This window comes from Camellia sinensis, chromosome 11 (genome assembly GCF_055761805.1).
Source record: "Camellia sinensis isolate YWXY chromosome 11, ASM5576180v1, whole genome shotgun sequence".
Lineage (NCBI taxonomy): Eukaryota > Viridiplantae > Streptophyta > Magnoliopsida > Ericales > Theaceae > Camellia > Camellia sinensis.
The window spans coordinates 50,720,391-50,743,259 of record NC_138971.1 but is presented as its reverse complement, the minus strand read 5'-3'; the positions used below and the strand labels follow the sequence as shown (position 1 = coordinate 50,743,259).

At 36.7% G+C, this 22,869-nt stretch overlaps 2 pseudogenes across 2 annotated transcripts in view; both read left to right on the top strand.

The window, feature by feature from the left end:
* LOC145788890 (geranylgeranyl transferase type-2 subunit alpha 2-like) overlaps positions 1–22,869 on the top strand; it is a 295,230-nt pseudogene that overhangs the window by 173,973 nt on the left and 98,388 nt on the right. The window lies entirely within an intron of this gene.
* LOC114322935 (geranylgeranyl transferase type-2 subunit alpha 1-like) lies at positions 1,949–22,642 on the top strand (annotated as a pseudogene). Its single transcript, XR_014343879.1, has 9 exons — positions 1,949–2,352; positions 4,198–4,372; positions 4,704–4,864; positions 4,944–5,048; positions 6,263–7,053; positions 7,154–7,340; positions 11,498–11,509; positions 21,445–21,631; positions 22,059–22,642. The product of XR_014343879.1 is annotated as a geranylgeranyl transferase type-2 subunit alpha 1-like (transcript).

The window sequence follows — 22,869 nt, the reverse complement described above, 5'->3', positions numbered from 1 at the left end:
TTGCTCATAGTATTTAAACCTCCAATGATATTTGGATATGAATGTTTTTAGTAAGATTATTAGTAAAATTTTAGGTAGATGTAACATTGCTAAAAAAAAAAAATTGAGCCGGAGTATACAATATTGCTAGTCATCATAAAATAAATATCATAAAAAACCTTCATAAAGATTCTTCACTCTATTGTATCTTATGTAATCACCCTTCACCCTTGAATAGTTTATAGTGTTTATTGTATGTTATGCAACTACCATTGGATTAATTTCATGAAACTTTTCATGATATTTTTTTTATGATACCTAGCATTACTCTAATATGCTCGGTCCAGGAGGACTAGGGGCATTTTTTTTTTTTAAAGAAAAATTCTAATGTACATCCCTTAAAAAGGGTGTATCATATGTACTCCTAATTATGTCTTTTTTTTAGTTATAATTAATTTTCTTCTTTAGTTATGAAATTATTTTAGTTATGACTCATGAGGTTTTTAATTATGTCTCATGGTGTGTTTAGTTATGACATTTTTTTTAGTTATAACTCAAAAGGTATGAAATTATGTCATTTTTTTTTAATTAGAGAAAATTGGTGATAAATCTAATTTAAAGGGTGTCTAAGGCATTAGGTCCAATATATTTTTTTTTTATTGGTGAGAGATCCACCTTTTATGAAATAGTTTGGTGATCAGAGGTCTTTTTATTTGTTTTGAAAGACATTTTGTTTCTGATTTTACTCCTTAATTTATCTATTGACTCTTTCATCTGTTGACTTTTTTGTCTATCTGTACAAATTATTTTCTATCTATTCAAATTTTTCACCCATCTGTTCGAATTTTTATTTTTATGTTCAAATTTTTTAAGTATTTGTTAAAAAAATTTTAACTATCTATTCAAAATTTTCCCCTTAATTGTTCAAATATTTGTTTAAATTTTATTATCCATTCAATTTTTTCATTTATCTGTTTAAATCTATTTATTCCAATTTTATTATCTATTCAACAACAATAACAAATCTATCTATTGAAAATCTAACAATAACAAAAAAATCTCTCTGTTAAAAATCTATATCTCTTTTTACTATCTGTCTATTCAAATTCAACAACTTCGGTCGATCTTTCCTCACTGAAAAACCACACACTACCTGTTCAAACCAAATATATGGATCTGCAATACGTTTTATCAACAACAACAACAACAATAACAACAACAACAACAAATCATCATCATCATTAACAACAACAACAACTACTACTACAAAAAAGAAAAAACAGAGGAAGATATGGATGATTATTGTACACACACACATGATCATTTACCAAATGAGCTCAAATCTCAACAACAAAAAAAAAAAAACAAATAGATTTAGAAAAATCATATTCATATACATATATAAACATATATATATATTTCTTATATCTGATTTTGAACTATATATATATATATACACAGATCTCAAGGATAATGAAATAGATTTGAGATCTCAATGATGATAAAACAAATCCATTTTTGAGCTTTGAAGATGATGATGATGACTCATGGCACTCTTCGACTACACGATGGCAAAATAGAGAGGTGGTGAGATGATTTGAGAGCTAATAGGCACAATGACGCCACTATTTTAGCCGCAGCAAGATAATAGTGGACGGTGGCGAGATATATGGTCGGTGAGATCATCGTGTAGCGTATCTCGAGTCCTGGCTAGCTGCTTCGGCCGCAAGGAAGAGGACCGTGGACGACGATGAGATCATCGGATTTCATTTGAGCTTATCCTTTTAGACAAAGTGTTTCAGTGCGTGAGACCTTTGAACAAATAAAATTAAAATTTAGATTTTTAAACCGAGTGTCCTTTTAATTATAATGTACAAATAATGCACACTTTTAAAAAAATGTGCACCACAATGTTTCTCTTTGAGGAATTACTATTTAGCTTAGATTTATAGATGCTTTGGGAACAAACTAAAAAAATTCACTTGTTGACTTTTTAATTTTTTTTTTACCTAAAAAAGCCACAATTCACCCACCAAAAAAAAAAATAAAAATAAATAAATAAACCAACTTTTAATCGTCTCTCCAAACCGCCCCCTTTTTCTTCTTTCTTTCTTTACCTATGAAGACGGATCAAAGTATGTGATCTGACCTTTGTTCTCTCAAGACTGGAGCTCGAGCGTTTAACAGTCCAACACTCTTTGCCCCTCTCTCTCTCTCTCTCTCTCTCTCTCTCTCTCTCTCTCTCTCAGCACGAAAAATGCATGGTCGTCCTCGCAAAGCCCCAACTCCAGAAGAAGAAAAAGCTTTAGCTCTCAAAGCTGCTAAACTACGCCCCCTCCGATCTCACTTCCTCCATTTTCATCACAACAAAATGTGACTCCTCTCTCTCTCTCTCTCTCTATATATATATATATATGTATATATCTTCGCCTATATGTATGCTTCGCATTGTATTGTATTGTATTGAACTCTGTGATCTAAACGCTGTTAGGTTTGAGCAATCTTCAATTTGTATTGTGAATTGTGTATTGTTCAAATTTGACACACGAGTGTAAAATTATGTATTCGAATTGTGTTGTTTTGAACTCTGTGACCTTAACGCTGATCATTTTGTACAATCTTCCATTTGTATTGTCAAAATTGTCAATTGTGTAAATTGTTTAGTAACCTGTTCAAATTATATACACGATGTAAAATTATTTATTCGTATTGTACTTTATTGAACTATGTGGCTCAAGAAACTTTGAGGCCTAAAGCAACAATTTAAATGAGGCTTTTTATATTTAGTTTTTTAAATAAATAAATAAATTTTGTGAATAAATTATGCTAAAATCCTTAAACTTTTGGGAAGTAGGTTAAAAGTCAGTTTTTTGGCTTTTTTTTTTAGTTTTTTTTTAATGTACAAAAAAAGTGGAGAGGTTAAAAAAGTTAAAAAGTCAAAAAGCTGACTTTTAACCTGGTTTTTATTCTCTTCTTTTATTAGGTTCTAAGCTAATCTTTTGTTCAATTAAAACTTCTAGCTTTTCAAATTAGTTCAATACAACATTTTTGTTACATTCTATTTAATTTTTACCATTAAATATATTATATGAGACCTGACTAAAACATAAATTTGTAAATTAATTACAATTTTTTTTAATATAAAAAAAAAACTATAGAACCGACACTCTTTTCTTCATCAATATTAGATTTATGAGGTCGTTAATGAATTTTTTAAGTCAAATTTCACTTGTTCTTTAGGTGTGGTTTACCTCTTAGCATTTGAAAATGAGCATATAACCCTTTATGGTTTGCGGTCTAGAATGCACTATCTAGTAACCTATAACTATTTTTATAGGCCTCTTTAATGTCCTTACAGGACATTTACATTATATAGTAATGATGTAACATCATCATTACTCTACCCTCCCCCCTGAGGGCTGCCTCTTTGCTCTGCTCACCTCTTCCATCCCTTCATTGACAGAAAAATGTGTAAAGCATTTGATTTCTGTCGGGGTATGGAGCCGCTGTTGCTTTTGAGTGCGGCATGTGTTAAGCACAGAATGCCGGTAACAAACAGGTCAAACCTGCCCCAAGTGAATATTGCTCTCATGAAGCTTTAAAAAAGGAGTGGAATGGCTTTTGTCTTAATGCAAAGGCCCACCACGGTTGAGGTCTTATAGGCCCCTTTAATGTCCTTACAGGACAATCGACTGTATTGTAATCATGTAAATAATGATTACTCCCATATCCCCGATTTGTGTAAAAATGATACGATTGGTGAGGCACGTGGTGAAATAAGGTAAATCCTACTAAATACTCTTATAAGGCAATTGTTTCACACTTACTGCTGATTTAGACGGAATGTCAAACGGTACACTTTAGTTTACAAACCACAAGAAACTATGTATTTATTTCTAAATAAGACAAGGCAAACGACATATAAAATAGCAAAGTAGAATTTGTATTTTTTCTGTACTTAAAAATAATAATAATATAAGAAAATGATTATATTTGATTCGTTGGATGGTCTTTTTTTTTTCTTTCTTTTTTTCTTTTAAAACATAAATAGGTTTTTTGGGATATGGGAAATTTTGGGGCCTTTAATTTTGGGGCCTTTGCAATTTTGAGTCCTAAAGTACATGCTTTACCTGCCTTATGCTTAAGCCGGCACTGATGTGATCTAATAAACACTGATAATTTTGAACAATCTTGTATTTTTATGTGCAAATTGTTTAGTTACACGAAAGAAGCCCTAGAGGTCAATGTGAAGCTTCTCGAGGCCAATCCTGAGTATCTCACAGCTTGGAATTACAGAAAATTTGCTGTTGAACACATTCTCAGTCATTCTGAGACTGATACAGAGATTGATCCAGACTTCATTAAATCTATTTACAGTGAAGAACTGAGAGTTGTATGTTTGTCGGAACCGCTCATATGAAAAAAATATATCTATTTCTTTTCTGTCCATGTATTTGATGCCCTTTTGGTTGATGAAAAACTGTAGGAAATGAAAAAGAAATTCAGCTGAACACAAGTCAACTGTGCCAAATAGGGCTATTTGGTTAAATTGCATTCAGTGCAAAGTTTGTTTTGAAATTTTAAAATTTTAAATCATGAGATTTTGAAATATTGCGTTGCTTTCTTTTCTTTGGTTTTTTCAGCAGCCAATTGTAATTATGTTGTATATTGTGTTTGGGTTCAATTTATTTTGAATCTTATGAAAGAACTTAATATATATGCAGACAGAGCGTGCATTGGCAAAGAATTATAGGTCTTATGGTGCCTGGTATCATTGTAAATGGGTGCTAAGCAGGGGGCATTCATCTGTAGATCAGGAATTGCAGCTTCTGGGGGTGTTCTTGAAGAAAGATTCCAGGAATTTCCGTGCATGGAATTACCGGAGGTGAAGATTTGGGTTTGATTTACTTTAATATATTGAAGGGCTGTATTTTCAAATGGTCTAATTTGGTCTTTATTTTCAGATTTGTGGCAGCATTAAAGAACAGATCAGATGAAGAGGAACTACACTTCACAACTGATTTGATAAACGAGAACTTCAGTAACTATTTTTCTTGGCATAATCGTAGGTATGCTTGTATCTCAATGTTATTTTGCCATTTGGATCATCATAATTAAAATGGACAAGTGGAGAAAAATGCTTTTTTGTGCCATTGTTTGATTCTCAAGTTTTTTTCGTGTCTGTTGTTATTGTAGCATTACAATGAGATGTGCCAAAGTCATACTGTTTTATCTGGCTTCATGGTTCAGTTATAGTTTGTTATTCACAATGTTTATGATGTATCTTATCAAGTTATCACTGATAATTCTTTAATTGCAAAATCCTTAGAAGTTAGATTCTTTTGCAAAAATTGCTTTAGGAAAAATGTGTTGGAACTTTGAAATTAGTTCTAGCTTTGGTCTCGTTAGAAGCAGAATGTCTAGTGGTAGTATGCATAGTTATATAGAACATACAAAATATTTTGTGGATTTTCTGCAACATAGGGTGTTTTTTTTTATTATTTAATTTTATTTATTTGTTTATGACATTTTAGTTAAAGACAAAATATTCAAATATCCACTTTAAAACATGTGATTTATTGTTTAAGTAATAAAAACATTCAAAATAGGTAAAGCATGACAGACTGGGTATAAGTTATCTTGTAATGTGAAGGTTGGTAAGATATTGATGGCATGTGATGTTATATAAAACATCCTCTTTAAAACATGTAACTTGTATTGATGGTATATTGTGATGCAAGGTTGCAAAATGCTGTCTCCTTTCATGCACCTTGTGGAACAGCGGAAAAAATATTCATTAGTTCTATTCCTTATATCAAAAGTTGATAAGCACTTCACTATTTAAATGGTCATTAGCCTAACAGATTCCAAAAAAGAAACAAATGTTGTTTATTTCAGATTAATCTTCAACGGCATTTTTCTGTTTGAAATACTGTTTAAGAAGCTTTCTATGTGTGTAAATCTGGCATGCGATGTTATATAAAATTGTAGCTTGATTAACCTTCAACTTTGCTTTGGAGTTAAATGATCAATTCTTATGCACATTAATATTATAATGGAAACTGCATGATGAAACACCTGCTACCTTTTGATATTCTATCTATTCTAGCAGGATTAGAAAATTAAGTTTCCTGTCCAATTGTGCCTTTTGTTTTTCTTTTTCAACCTACACAAACATGTCTGTTTCTTTGAGAGCATGTTTTACCTTGTGATATCTCTATCTGTTTGCTTAAACATATTTCTTGTTTTTATTTTACTTTACCTTACCATAAACGTTCTGCAGTGTAATTCTGTCTCATTTACTGGAGAAAAGGGCTCAAGGATCTTTCTCAAAGGAGAAAGTTCTGACAGAGGAGTATGACCTTGTACACCAAGCTCTTTTTACTGACCCAGATGATCAAAGTGGATGGTTTTATCATCTTTGGCTTCTTGAGCAAACAGTTAAAGTGGAGAATCCTCTGTTGGTTCTACCTGGCCACCTCATGGTTCTAATCTTAATGTATCAGCCGATGGTTTCCTGGATACTTGTGCTTCATCTCCTATCACAGGTTTCCATCTTAATAGTGGGATAATTCCAGTCATTCTTTATTTTAATGTAGCAGTTGAAGTTGTGAGCTCATCTACAGTAACTGTGCAATCTGTACATTACACAAATAAAGATTTAATTTGGTCATCACTTTCAACAAACAACTCTGGGAGTTCCCAAGCTTGGGTAACATGTTTAACTTTTCACAAGGAGAATCTCCATTCTTTACAAACTCACCCAGTAAAGGTCAGCCTTGGACATTCTTAGGGAATCATGTCTCTGAGTGGATTTCACCGTTGCCATCCTACTCATTTTGAATTTACAGTTTTAGTACAACCTCATGGTTTGCAACATGCTGAAATGGAAAGTGCAGAGATGATTTCAGGGGGAGATGAAAATTTTCATACTGGTGAAACACATCTTCAGGAGCCAACCCAAATAAAAATTTTCGATCAACTGAGGAATAGTGAGGTGAATGAGTCAACAGCTTCTAAGTGGAGCGCTGAGACTATAGTTAATGAGATAGCTCTTTTCCGGGAATTGCTGTCAGAGATAAACTGCTATGTGGAATTCATTCATGAGTAGCTTTGCAGCATCAAAGCAGCTTTCTTGTTTGTCCAATGTCCCCTTATTTTCTCCCGCTGGTTATTGTAATAAAATTGGAAAGCTTATGCTTGCAAGATTGTTGACTGCACATGATGCAATGATGTCATATGATAAAACTCCAGAGACATGCAAGATGGTCCGTTCTGAAGAAGTTAAAGAATTATATAGTGATCTTATGACATTAGACCCGCCACATTCTCAATACTACAAGGATGAATACAGCTTAGTCGTGTTAAAGCTGTTGAATATCTCCTCTCTTCTATATTACTGTGTAGGAAAGCTGATGCAGGATATATAGGGACAGCGCTGGATTTTCAAAACAGAGGTTGTTTGATGGCCTAAACAGTCTGTAATTTATGGTTTCAAGAGTAAATTGAAGGCTAATAGGTAGGGGAAGGGATTAGGGTTAATTTGAAGGTAATTGAATGGAGTTTTGAGGTTGAAAAATGCACTTTTAAAGGGTGGTAAATAGTAATCCGAGAATAGCAAATTGAAACATAAAAGAAGAAGAAAGGAGAAGAAGAAGATAGCTATAGGCATAACTCGTAGATTCCATAGGCATCACACAATCTATAAAGAAACTTTAAAACTCTTTAACTTTTTATAAAATATCAACTCTAGTGAATTAGAGACATTACATGGCTTTATATAGACTTTAGAGACTTCCTAAATCAACTAGAATAAAAAAAAAAAAAAAAAAGAAACTACTATAATATCTTAGACTTTCAAAACTAATTTAAGACCAAATAAGAAATATAAATAAAACTCAATTAAATAACTTGACTGATAAGACAATCCATGGGCGACCCCTACAGCCTATGTAGGCAAATACCCCTCGTCTAAAAATAGTAGAAACATAAAAATAATCATAAAATAAAACTATAATAACATTAGAAGCATTATTATGTATGGTTAATATCGATTTCTCTTTGAAACTATAGCGATCCTGGTACTCCTTGTTATTGTTTAACTGTAATCCGGACTCGGTTTCGTAGATTTGTTGTTGTCTTATCCTCTTTTCTATCCCTTACTCTTTGTGTTGGAGTTTTGGGTTGTGTTGAGCAAGTTGAAAATAGGTTGACTGTGTTTTAAAACTTAGAAATTTTAACCAGGTTTTGGTCTCTACGCTCGAGCGGCGATTTGACGCTCGAGCGGGTTTTTGTTGTTGCCTTTCCGCTCGAGCGGTAGTTGGGACGCTCGAGCGTGAATTTCCTCCTCTCAGCATTTTGGTCGCCTGCAGAAAATTCTGGGAGAGTGCATCCGGCGCTCGAGCGGATCTTTGGACGCTCGAGCGTGAACCTGTGTCTGACGCTCGAGCGGGGTGTTGTACGCTCGAGCGGACATGTTTTTATATCAGTCCGTGGAATCACCTTTTTGATCACTTTTTGATTTCCTTTCTCTCTCTTACTTTTTCAAAACCTCCATTGGAGAGCACCTCACTCTAAAACCTAACTTCTCTCTTAGGATTGATCTAGCTAGAGTGTTCTCCTCACCTTGGGCCTTAGTAAGAAGTGTGTTGATCATCGAGGGCTTCGTGGTGATCCAAGAAAATTGGGATTTGGAGCACTTTGATTTCAGGTCATCTTCTCTATTTGAGTTCTACATTCGAGGTAGGGATTCTCCTTGTTCTTTTTCAATACTCCGTCTATAGATAGACATGTGGTAATTTTTGTATTGCATGAAAATTGTATCATGTTGGATTTGTTTGAAAATCATGAAATAAACCTAGGGTTGGTTGTGTGGAGAATGGTTTTGGCTTCATTGATTGTTGCCTTGGCTAATTAAAATATAAATTAGCATGTTGTAGTTGATAAAGGAAAAAGCCCTAAATCATGTTTTGATTGATAAATTAAAATGGAGAATAGTGAACCCATATTGTAGATCTCTAGTGTTGATGTGGGTTGGGTGAAGGTGTTAATGCCTAAGGGATTAACTTTGACTTTGGAATGGTTTGAAATGAATGTAGTGGACTAATGTGAGTTATGATTGTATTATCAATGGAAGTGGTTTTGTAAAACAAAGGAACGGATTTGGTTTTGTAACAACAAAAGGGACGGAGTTGATTTTGTGAAAACAAAAAGGATGTGGAACTTGTTTTGTGAAATGGGAAAGGTATTTTGAAATACGTATGAAAATGAGATTGTTGTTTCATGAGTGTTGAACACACATGTGTGGAATTGTATCTTGAACTACCATGTTAATGTTGTTGTCGGGTTTGTGGTCTCATAGTAATTGAGTCTTTAATAGATGTACTAAATATTGGCATCTAGAGGTTTTGTCCTTGGTCATTGGTGGAGGATGACGTGGTTGTGTTGAATTGTCGTGTATGCACTACACCATTGTTGATTAAACATCTTATGTGATGAAATGTTGAGATGCATTATATATGTACACTTGTTAGGGAGGAGAGAGGGGTTGTACTCCAGTGTGTGTGAGAAGATAGGGGATGGACTCCACACACCTATGTGTTCATACACTTTAACACATTGTTTGTATCTGGATGGTTTATGTATATATGTTGTACATGTTGGTTGTGCCTTGTTGCATTTGGTTGGTGGTGTTATACCCTGCGCTAATAATCAAAGGTACCGTTACCTTCCAGCTAGCGCCTGGAGAACTGAATGCGCTGAGAATATAAGGTACCACACCCTTCCAGCTAGCGCCTGGTAAACTGGCATGTTGTTGTGAGAGGTGTATCTTTGGCTTACTATGCACATGGCTAGTAGAGCAAAGTTTGTTGTTGATATTTCAGTATATTTGGGAATATCATGGATTGTGTTGATTATGGTTTTGGAAGGCCGAGTTGCCTCATTGGTTTATCTTACATGTCGGTGAGTTGTTATCTTCTTTTATAACAGTGCATGTATAGATTTGATTATATCGGAAAGAAGCCAAAATGTCATCTTTGTCTTTTGGAAAGTGTGAAGGAAATCGGATTTTCTTAAAAGAAATTATAAATTTTGAGTAGGGATATCTGTATGTGTTTGGAGAATGGAAGAGTGTAGTGGGCTTAGTGAATTTAATTCCTAAGGTATTGTTAATGTTATGAAAGATGGGGAACGGGGATTAATAAAAAGGAAAAGCAAATTGAATCGCCTATGGCGTCGATTGAAATGGTTGTTTTCAAGAAAAGCTCATACTTATGTATATTTTGCATAAACTGTCACATTACTACTCTAGTATGAGAATGAGTATTCATGATCATAGCTATCTGTAAGCTGTTATTGTTGAGGATCATGTTGAGTTCCCTACTGGACTATATGTTCATCCCACGTTGTTGAATCTTTTTCAGGTGTTGAGCAGAATGTGATGAAAGAATTGGGTCTTCTGATTTGTTGGCCACAGGGCCTCTCTTATGTGGGCAGAATGCCATTGTTATAAAAGGGTTACACCCTTCTTCTTGTACCTTAAGTGATGTAAGCCCAAGGGCAATTTATTAAGTATGTTCATGTAATATTTACTTTGCATACGGATGAGAGTATTGTTAATCACTTCTACGAATTGAATGCATAAGTTCACTTCCGCATGTTATCCTTGAAATTGAATTAAGATAATGAATTTGGTAATGACTTCGAGTAATAAAAAGTGGGGCGTGACAACTTGGTATCAGAGCGAGCCGGGTTTGAATACTTTGGGCTCGTGGGAAGTGGTTTTTACCACAGTGGGTTTACTACGTATTGTGAGGACGTTGCATATAGATATCATGAAAGTTAGGACTTATGTGTTGCATTTATGTGAGTATGGGATTCAGTCTCCTGGATAATATTCATAGCCGGTGAACTTACTTTGAGATCCTTTTGGAAACACGCCTGATCAACGTGGTTTCTGATGGGAATTCCTTGAGAGTTCCGGGATGAGTGGCTATCTTTGTGGACTTGATTCGATTATGTGTTTATCTGTCTAAATGATTGTATGCAATAGAGATGAAAATTTTTGTGACTAAGTGTGTCTTGTAACTTAATGGTAGTGGAGTGTGCCTCGGAGAAGGCTATTGTGTTGTGCACTAAGCGTGGTATTTGGTTTTGTGCTTTATAGGATGTCTACACGAGGAAGTAGAGGACGGTTGAGTAGTAGGAGTGTCGGTAGGGGCACAGCAGCTCCTTTAGCACCTGCCGTTGCAGCATCGGCTGTCGGCGAGGATGTCGCACGTGAGATTGTGAGAGAAGTGCAGGACGCCCTAGCTCGCACTGAGGGCGGCAGTGGGCATGCTCTCAAACTTACTAAGGAGTTCTTTCGCTCCAGTCCGCCAGAGTTTGTGGGGGAGGCTAAACCGTTGGTGGCAGAAAGTTGGTTGGAACAGATTACCAAGACTCTAGATATGCTCAGAGTCGAAGATGAGGAGTTGAGGGTTTCTTGGGCGACTTTTCAATTGAAGAGTGATGCGAGTTATTGGTGGAAGTATGCTAAGAGTACGGTAGGTGGCACGTGGGTTGCTTTTACCGAGGCCTTTTTGGCCAAGTATTTCCCTCCTTCTGCTCAGGAAAGGTTGAGGGATCAGTTTTTGGAGTTGCGTCAGGATGATACTCCTGTGGCGCAGTTTGAGATGCGGTTTGCTAGCTTGTCGAGGTTTGCTCCAGAGTTGGTGGCAACAGACGAGCGTCGTTGTTTTGAGTTTGAAAGGCGGTTGTGTTTCGATATTCGGGAGAAGGTAGCTGGATCCTTTTGGAAGGATTATTATTATTTAGTTGAGGCAGCGGCCCATGTGGAGGCCATGGTTGCGAGTGATGATGGGGTTAAGGAGGAGACCATTGCGGTAAGTCCTACGGTTCCTAAGCGCTCTAGGCTCAGTAAGGGGTGGAGGCGGAAACATGCTCAGTCGGGGGCTGGTTCCTTTCCTTCGCCAGGGGTTTCGGACTCTTCTGTCGAGAGGTCCGGGGAGGTGCAGGTTTCAGACCAGTCTCTGAGTAGAGGGTCTGGTGGTTGTTTCGTTTGTGGCCAGCAGGGTCATGGTAGACGTTTTTGCCCTTTGCGTGTGAACTCTGCAAGTATTTCAAAACCTAGTCAGACTCAGTCGTGCCCGTCCAGTCGGGGACGTTATCGGTACCAGGGACGTGCAGGCCAGGCTTCGAGAGCCTCGCGAGGGGCGACTTACTAGTTAGTCCTATAGTATTACCCTGGAGAGGATTTTTGTGTTGTTGACCGGTGTTGTATTATACGAATCATTTTGTTGTTGACCGATGTACTGTTGGATGCTGAGGCACCATGTTTACGTATTGCTTATGTATGCATATTGTTGTTGTTGGTTTAACCCTCATGTATTGGGGTGTATGTTTGGAATCTCGAATCCTCTTTTCTATTAAGGAGTTGTTGAAGGGATCAATGATCCTGATGTTGTTGCTTGCTTGGTACCTGTATGTTGATTTGTGTTTTGGGCTTCGCTAGTTAAAAAGTCCGTGGTGACCCCATCGGTTGTACAGGGGTAGTGTTTGTATTGGGATTGGCTGCTGTCATTGAGGTTTACCAAGTCGGTTTTCGGTTGAGGAGATGAGTAGGCTTGTTATGTAGCCATGGGAAGGGAAATGTAATTCCCTTAGACACAGTGTTGGTGTGGTTTGATTTTAGGAGATCCAGTGAGATTCTAAAATTTGGGGGTTTTGTGTGGGGAACTCCGTGTTTGGGGTTAGTGGCACTTCAGTGTGTGGTTTACTGAGAATGGTGGTTTGTTGAGTTGATTAGTCAGCTGGTTGGTATCGGGTTTTGGGTTAACATCGGTTACCGTCTCATTCGTTGTAGACTTTGTGTGTTGATTAGGGAAAACTGAAACTAATCATCCGGTTGTGTCATTGAATATGACGGTTATAATAATACAGCAAATTTGTGTATTGAATGATCATTGTGAATGATTGGATTTTTTTTTTTATATACATTATGTATGTATATTGTTTGGGAGAAGATAGGGGATGGACTCCGATGATACAGCACCAAAATGTGTATCTGTTGAAAGATTGATATAGCTCATATGCTTATCTATTGTGAAGTGAAAAATGTTTTATATGAGTTATTATCTCATTTAATTGTTTGGCCAGGTTCTGAGCCAGGTGTATGTTATTAAATTGGTTAAGTAAAGGGAGGCGGGATGAAAATTGCAAAACCATGAATTTCTTATGCCTTATGTGTTGATAGTACTGTTGTTATTTCTATTAACTATCATTATAGAAATGTTATGTTCCGTGTTGGTTGTGGCATCACTGTGTGAGTGATGGTTGTTGATGGTGTTATTTTGAAAAGAATGGAAAACAAAATTTTCCTAGTATTTGAGCCATCTAAAGGCGTTGTTGAGAAATTGATTTAATTCAAGGGTTTTGAGGAATTCCAAATGAATGATTTTTTGGCAAATCAATTATGGATGATTATGTGTTTTGGATAGCACCATATTTGTGAAAACTATTTACAAGTTTTTGAGTTTCGCGTGGAAAATGCAAAGTTTATTTCGAAATGCCAGCATTGAAAAATTTGACTATCTTTGAGAAATTTCTCTTGAACAAGAAAACGTTTTCCTTATATTAATGTGAAAGATTTTCCTTGAGTATCCTTTTAATGGAAATGATTGCTGTTGCATAGTGACTTAGCTTAAAGCGCTGGTCAGATATGAGTAAACGGTTTCAGAAGGGTTGGTTTTGTTGTGGCTTTTATGCCTACAGTGTTGTCGTCTGGAACGTGTTCCCTTGGTTAGTCTCTTCCTTGGTAAGAGTGGATTAAAGGGTTGTAGTGAGAGTAGTTTCTTTCCTAGTACTCGGGTGTTGACGTTGTGTGATCAGTTGGCCTTGTGTTTTGGCGTATCCTTAATTTCGGGGACGAAATTCTTTAAGGGGGGGAGGTTATAGCGATCCTGGTACTCCTTGTTATTGTTTAACTGTAATCCGGACTCGGTTTCGTAGATTTGTTGTTGTCTTATCCTCTTTTCTATCCCTTACTCTTTGTGTTGGAGTTTTGGGTTGTGTTGAGCAAGTTGAAAATAGGTTGACTGTGTTTTAAAACTTAGAAATTTTAACCAGGTTTTGGTCTCTACGCTCGAGCGGCGATTTGACGCTCGAGCGGGTTTTTGTTGTTGCCTTTCCGCTCGAGCGGTAGTTGGGACGCTCGAGCGTGAATTTCCTCCTCTCAGCATTTTGGTCGCCTGCAGAAAATTCTGGGAGAGTGCATCCGGCGCTCGAGCGGATCTTTGGACGCTCGAGCGTGAACCTGTGTCTGACGCTCGAGCGGGGTGTTGTACGCTCGAGCGGACATGTTTTTATATCAGTCCGTGGAATCACCTTTTTGATCACTTTTTGATTTCCTTTCTCTCTCTTACTTTTTCAAAACCTCCATTGGAGAGCACCTCACTCTAAAACCTAACTTCTCTCTTAGGATTGATCTAGCTAGAGTGTTCTCCTCACCTTGGGCCTTAGTAAGAAGTGTGTTGATCATCGAGGGCTTCGTGGTGATCCAAGAAAATTGGGATTTGGAGCACTTTGATTTCAGGTCATCTTCTCTATTTGAGTTCTACATTCGAGGTAGGGATTCTCCTTGTTCTTTTTCAATACTCCGTCTATAGATAGACATGTGGTAATTTTTGTATTGCATGAAAATTGTATCATGTTGGATTTGTTTGAAAATCATGAAATAAACCTAGGGTTGGTTGTGTGGAGAATGGTTTTGGCTTCATTGATTGTTGCCTTGGCTAATTAAAATATAAATTAGCATGTTGTAGTTGATAAAGGAAAAAGCCCTAAATCATGTTTTGATTGATAAATTAAAATGGAGAATAGTGAACCCATATTGTAGATCTCTAGTGTTGATGTGGGTTGGGTGAAGGTGTTAATGCCTAAGGGATTAACTTTGACTTTGGAATGGTTTGAAATGAATGTAGTGGACTAATGTGAGTTATGATTGTATTATCAATGGAAGTGGTTTTGTAAAACAAAGGAACGGATTTGGTTTTGTAACAACAAAAGGGACGGAGTTGATTTTGTGAAAACAAAAAGGATGTGGAACTTGTTTTGTGAACTGGGAAAGGTATTTTGAAATACGTATGAAAATGAGATTGTTGTTTCATGAGTGTTGAACACACATGTGTGGAATTGTATCTTGAACTACCATGTTAATGTTGTTGTCGGGTTTGTGGTCTCATAGTAATTGAGTCTTTAATAGATGTACTAAATATTGGCATCTAGAGGTTTTGTCCTTGGTCATTGGTGGAGGATGACGTGGTTGTGTTGAATTGTCGTGTATGCACTACACCATTGTTGATTAAACATCTTATGTGATGAAATGTTGAGATGCATTATATATGTACACTTGTTAGGGAGGAGAGAGGGGTTGTACTCCAGTGTGTGTGAGAAGATAGGGGATGGACTCCACACACCTATGTGTTCATACACTTTAACACATTGTTTGTATCTGGATGGTTTATGTATATATGTTGTACATGTTGGTTGTGCCTTGTTGCATTTGGTTGGTGGTGTTATACCCTGCGCTAATAATCAAAGGTACCGTTACCTTCCAGCTAGCGCCTGGAGAACTGAATGCGCTGAGAATATAAGGTACCACACCCTTCCAGCTAGCGCCTGGTAAACTGGCATGTTGTTGTGAGAGGTGTATCTTTGGCTTACTATGCACATGGCTAGTAGAGCAAAGTTTGTTGTTGATATTTCAGTATATTTGGGAATATCATGGATTGTGTTGATTATGGTTTTGGAAGGCCGAGTTGCCTCATTGGTTTATCTTACATGTCGGTGAGTTGTTATCTTCTTTTATAACAGTGCATGTATAGATTTGATTATATCGGAAAGAAGCCAAAATGTCATCTTTGTCTTTTGGAAAGTGTGAAGGAAATCGGATTTTCTTAAAAGAAATTATAAATTTTGAGTAGGGATATCTGTATGTGTTTGGAGAATGGAAGAGTGTAGTGGGCTTAGTGAATTTAATTCCTAAGGTATTGTTAATGTTATGAAAGATGGGGAACGGGGATTAATAAAAAGGAAAAGCAAATTGAATCGCCTATGGCGTCGATTGAAATGGTTGTTTTCAAGAAAAGCTCATACTTATGTATATTTTGCATAAACTGTCACATTACTACTCTAGTATGAGAATGAGTATTCATGATCATAGCTATCTGTAAGCTGTTATTGTTGAGGATCATGTTGAGTTCCCTACTGGACTATATGTTCATCCCACGTTGTTGAATCTTTTTCAGGTGTTGAGCAGAATGTGATGAAAGAATTGGGTCTTCTGATTTGTTGGCCACAGGGCCTCTCTTATGTGGGCAGAATGCCATTGTTATAAAAGGGTTACACCCTTCTTCTTGTACCTTAAGTGATGTAAGCCCAAGGGCAATTTATTAAGTATGTTCATGTAATATTTACTTTGCATACGGATGAGAGTATTGTTAATCACTTCTACGAATTGAATGCATAAGTTCACTTCCGCATGTTATCCTTGAAATTGAATTAAGATAATGAATTTGGTAATGACTTCGAGTAATAAAAAGTGGGGCGTGACAGAAACTATTCTAATTTTCAAATATCGCCGCTTCTTTAGATTTACTCTTCTTTGAGTTTTTTATATTTCGCATCATTAAAGACCAAATAAGAAATATAAATAAAACTCAATTAAATAACTTGACTCACAAGACGAACCATGGGCGACCCCTGCAATCCATGTAGACAAATACCCCTCGCCTAAAAATCCTAGAAACATAAAAATAATCATAAAATGAAACTATAATAATATTAAAAACATGATTATGTATGGTTCCTATCGATTTCTCTTTGAAACCATTCCAATTTCTAAATATCGCCGCTTCTTTAAATTTGCTCTTCTTTGAGCCTCTTATATTCTGCATCAAAAGCACAAACCATTTAGGTTCATTTTTTATTCTTGTGCTGGATGTATGAATAGTATCTCTTTAATATTTCATGTTCTCCTTGAGGAGAGCTAGAGCTTTGAACCATTGCATTTAGGAGTAAGAACAAGCTGATCTGAGTTGAGTAGCAAACAATGTATTGCGTGTTTGTGCTTAACTTAGCAGGTAAGGAGCAGTGCTTGTGCCTGGTTCTAGTTCGATTGAATTTGTGCTGTTATTGTTTGAGCTCAGTTTGGCCAAAAAAGACAAGCTACTCCAGTTTGTCTCTTCTCTGCTCATTTTGTGAATACCATCAGATAATTATTTACTGGTGGTTTTAATATCCTACTGCCGTATTGATTACTTGATTGGCCAGCATGAAATTATGCCTCAAAGCTCATTATATAAAGTCATAGATAGGCTTAAAATATATTAGTAAAACAACACTTCAAATGAAAATATCTGTTTTCAACTTAACAAGCCCAGGTGGTGAAGTCCCATGGAAACAGTCTTCTTCAATTGTCCCTATACAAAGGCATGTTGCCACAGCCTCAACTCACACACTGATAAGCCTTCCTACATACATACTGCTATGTAAAGTCACCTTCAACTTGGATCATATCATTCCTACATACTGCTATGTAAATTGGTCTATTTTACACATGACAGATTGATAAACCTGTCATCTAACTCTGGACACGTGAGGTTGCCACCACTCATCATGCTTGCATCAAATTAGAAATCTGATGATAGCTACTGAATGCCCTTGTATTAAAGAATCTAAATGTTATTAGGTTTGAGGGCTTTGCTCAACATAGTGAAGAGTTTTTCATACTTAAACTGAAAGAAATTGGCTCAGCTCTTGCTTAAGCTTTCACTCATTTTGCTTAAGAACTAGGTCAAATGACCCTTTTGCAATGAAGCACGGGTGCGGGTACGGATACGGGTACGAGTACGATACGGGTACGTCGATACAGCAAATTCTTAAAAAAGTAGGGTACGGGTACAGCTGGAGTACATCAAATTTTTAAATTTTTTAATTTATAGCTAAACATCCAACATACAAATCAAAGTTTCAATATTAAAACTAAAAAGAGAACAACTTGTCTAAAAAGTTATAAAATTATTTCTTTTTTTGTTTTGATTGTCTAAAACATGATACAAAAGAGAGCAAAATCATGACTTATGGATAAAGGGTGTTGGAAATAAATTACTTGATATTTTCAAAATTGAAAGAAGAATAATAAAGGCTGCAATAAATTCTAATATCGGAGAAAAAAAAAATTTATTTTGCAGTACCGGTGCTGTAACAACCCTCATTTCAACTTAGTCATACTTGCATACAATTATGAATGATCTTGTTTTGGTATGTGCCTTTGCAAATCTTGTCTTGTTTTGCCCGAATGTTGCTCGCATACTTTGTTCTTGCCAGGTGTGTTGCCGAGGTCATCTTAAGCCTAGACACCTTCGAAACCTTTTTCCACTTAGAACTGTCATGGAATTCCTTCGGTTGACCTCCATCTCCACCCTGGCATATTGGCCGAGATGTCACCATCTAGGCCGAGGCGGGCGTCGCCTAGGCCGAGATGTGCATCATCTAGGCCGAGATGTTAATATCTGGACGTTCTAGATCCTTGATCCTTGCATTAGTGATTTTGTTCCTGGAACGGTATGACCTAGACCGAGGTGTGGCACATCTAGGCCAAGGTGCGGCACAGCTTAGTCAAGTGTTGTCCTTCCAAGCCGATGTCATTGTTACCCTGCTTGCCGAAGCTTTGTCCTTAGCCGAGATCATCACTTGCCGGAGTACTCTTGCTGTTTAGCTTGTTGAATACACTTTGTCTTGGCCTTGTCAAATCAGTCAGTCACCTTTTGGAGTAGAGCCAACCAGCCGGTGCCACGTGTCCCAGCAGAGGGATTAAGTCAGTGACTGTCGGGAGTAACATATCATTTTGTATCAAATCTTGCCTTTTAGAGAGAGAAACTCTAGGAAGAAGAAGGAGAAGTTTGAGCAAGAGAGAGAGAACTTCCAAGCTTGATCGTTGGGGCTTGAACCGTTAGATTCGAGTTTTGAGGTTAGAATCTTAACCTACTCTTGTTGTTCTTATTGATCATCTAGCTACATTGCACGATCGAACCCGTTCGGCACGTCATGCATTGATTTAAAGTTGGTTTTAGAGAGAGAAAATGGTTTTCATGTATTCTTGAAGAAAGCCTCGTTTGATCCGAAAGTTTGCATCTAGAACCATGTTTTTGTGTTTATTTTGATAAGATCCTTGAGTATGGGTACCCAGGTCCATGTTTTTGAATTCATAGCATGGAATCTCAGCTTCGTAATAGCAAGTTTTTGATCTTTGCATTCGTCTTCCTCATGTTCATGTTCTTTATGTTCTTCATGTTTATCAAGAGGGAAACCCAGATTTTCCCGACTTCGCTTTTAAATGTGGCCGTTGGGGGCCACACCTCGGCAAAGAGGTGTGGAACCTCGACCTAGACCTGGTAGTTGCCCAGCTTGTTTTCCAGAAATGAGAAACGGTGTTTTGATTTGATTTGACTTAGTTTTTGGAGAATGCCGAGGTCATTTACGTGCATGCTAGACTTGTTTTGAGTAGTGCATTCAATAAACCTTGCCATGTGTTTGTAGGACTGGGATTTGCTTGACCCCGACGTTTGACGAACTAGGTGAGTGGTATTTTTAATAAAGCTATATTATATGTTTTGATAAAGACTTTGCTTTGCTTTGTTTTGAAAGTATTTGTTAAGCATGAACAATTGTCCCTATTTTGTATATCAAGCATTCTCTTGTTTTGATGATCTTGTCTCGAAAGTCCCTTGTGCTGGAGGACTCTAAACTTTCGCAGCACATCTCGTTTTGAAAGTCTCTTGTGCTGGAGGACTCTAAACTTTCGCAGCACATCTCGTCTTGAAAGTCCCTTGTGCTGGAGGACTCTAAACTTTCGCAGCAAATCTCGTTTTGAAAGTCCCTTGTGCTAGAGGACTCTAAACTTTCGCAGCACATCTTGTCTTGAAAGTCCCTTGTGCTGGAGGACTCTAAACTTTCACAGCACATCTCGTTTTGAAAGTCCCTTGTGCTGGAGGACTCTAAACTTTCGCAGCACATCTTGCCTTGAAAGTCCCTTGTTCTAGAGGACTCTAAACTTTTGTAGCACCCTTGTTTGAGATACCTCCCTTGCCTTGTCTTGCTTTGCCACTGACGGTTTACCACGTGGATTTGGTTGCCGGAATGTTGTCTTCGTAATATGTTGATGCTAATAAGCACCCCTTGAAGCTTTGATGATTTGTTAGATGGACGAGGTCCATCCCTTGTCATATAAGTTTTGACTTGTATTGTTTTGAAAAGACTTCGGCTATTATTCATGCAAAACCCCTTTATTATTTATATCATTCACTGAGTATCAAGCTCACCCTCTATATATATATATATATGTAGGTGATGAGCAAGAAGGCGGTGACGCCTAGATGTGATTCTGGAGCTTATTCTGCATTTTTGATTATGTCGGCTTGACTTGTATTTACGTCGGCAGTCTTGAAAATTATGCTTCTCGATCTTGTAATATTTGTATTTCATACACGTCGGCTTGAGAAGCCTTTTGATCAAGATGTCTGTTTTGTATGTATGTTATGTCGGCAACGAGGATGTCGACAGTCTGGCAGACTATGTTTCTTGACCTGTAGTTCATACATTTTGTTTGTGTCGGCTTGTGAAGTCCTTTGTTAAAATGTAATTTGTACTTTGCTTCATTTGTAATTAAGTTGTAACCCTTATGCAGATGATTGCTATTTCATTTGACTTATACACAGCTCTTATGGACTAATCTGTTGTATGAATCGCTTCCGTACTTGTTAGCCCCATATATTTATACTCTGATTGTGTGTGAATTTTGAAAGTTGGCCTTCAGTAATCCCAGATTACTGGCCATCACGGCACCAAACTACTAGGGGCGGTTTGGGGTCTTGACAAGTGCCGTACTCACAGCGCAACCAAATGTATTTGCTGCACCCGGCATGTATTGGGCGTATCCGCACCCGGTAAGTACCTGGTACTCGTACAACACCATTTTTGGAGTACCCGTGCTTCATAGCCCTTTAGCCATCCAAAGTCCAAATAGTTGTACTTGTATTGCAGTCCTATAAACATGCTGTTTTACATGCTCATTTAAGTAAACAGATGGGCATGCTTCTTCAATAAGTTTATCTAGAATTCAAAGTAAAACCGAACTTAGTTCAAGTATTTAGTGGCTGATCTGTTCATATAGTGGGTTTATTATTATTTTTATTGAGATTAGTCTAACTAACTATATAGTTATGTTCATTGGAATTATGAATGTCTTGTGTAAGAATCTCTAATAGTTCTTTTCAACACACCTAGAGAGATGTCTAGTTAATAATATTAGTAAGAGTTAGTGTTAAAGATTTGCCTTGAACCTTTGATATAGATTACTGATTTTTCTGTAACACTGATTCTCAATTTTTTTTTGTGCTTCTGCAGCTGACCTCCAGTCCGGAATCTTTGCTGAGGCATTGCTGTCCTTACAGGGACTCGACATCTTCAGGCACGAATAATTATATCTGTTTACGACTCAATAATCTTTCATTGTCACATATTGGGTCTATTGAGAAATTACTGTGGGTCCAAATGTTAGACCTCAGCCGCAACCAACTTAGCTCAATTGAAGGTAAACTACAATTAATTCTTTAAAATTTTCATTGTCACTTGAATCTGGTTTTGTGGTTTTGATTTTCAATTCATTGTATTTCTATATCTATCTATCTGTCTGTCTGTCTGTCCGTCCATCTATATGTGTGTATCATGTCTTCATATATACAATATTATACATAAACACATTTGTACAACATTAGTTTATTGCATGGCCATCTTTATTTTGTAAAATGGTGCCAGTCAAAGTCTTGATAGTTTCATGGTGCATTTTGATGCTTAAAAGGCATTTCTAATGATTATTTAAGTGAAATGGCCATTTATTTTGTAAAATGGTGCCAGTCAAAGTCTTGATAGTTTCACGGTGCATTTTGATGCTTAAAAGGCATTTCTAATGATTATTTAAATGAAAGTAACTAAGTGCATTTTATCGGTCTTTATGACAGAATTGCAGGCTATGCAGCTTCTTTCTTGCTTGAACCTTAGTAACAACAAAATGGGTAGTTTTTTCTGCCCTGGAGCCTTTAAAACTCCTGAAGTCATTGAAAGTGTTGGATATCTCATACAACGAAATCGGTGCACACGCTATCGACATAAGAAGGTACTTGTGCTCTTCTCCCCTCTCCCATATAGTAGGAAATGATTGGAATTTTGGTGAATTTGTAATTAGTGGTGTCAATGTGACAAATTACTGGGAAGTGTTTGCAATTTTTAAAGACTCGAAGTTTACACAATTAGACATTACTGGGAATGTTGTTGCTGAAGAAGAGTTTAAGTTGTTTCTGGTTAAGATATTACCTGTGCTTAATTGGCTCGATGGTGTAGAACTGCATTGATTCTACATTCCTTATCCTGTTTCTCATACGGTTAAGTTGTAGCTTGTTTTCATATAATTTACCAAAGAACAGTTGCTGTTTTATAAGATAGTGAACATTTGCTTATAGACACTTTTAACCCCAACTATTTTGCCATATGGTCTATTTGGTAATTTTATAAATTTATCAATTGATCTCTATTTTCCCCGTTTAATTATTCCTGGTTTTTATATTAAATCAGTGAAATATTTAGCTAAAATTTTCATCCAAGGAGATTAATAGAAAAATATGGAGGAAAAAGAAGAAGAATATGCTTATAGCTTTTATGGATTTAAAAATATATTTTAAAAAAAAACGTAAGATGGGGTGTGGTTAGAAATATAATATGGTGGGTGTTAGAGAAAAAAATATTGAAAAAGTAGTTATATTAATGCGATGAAGG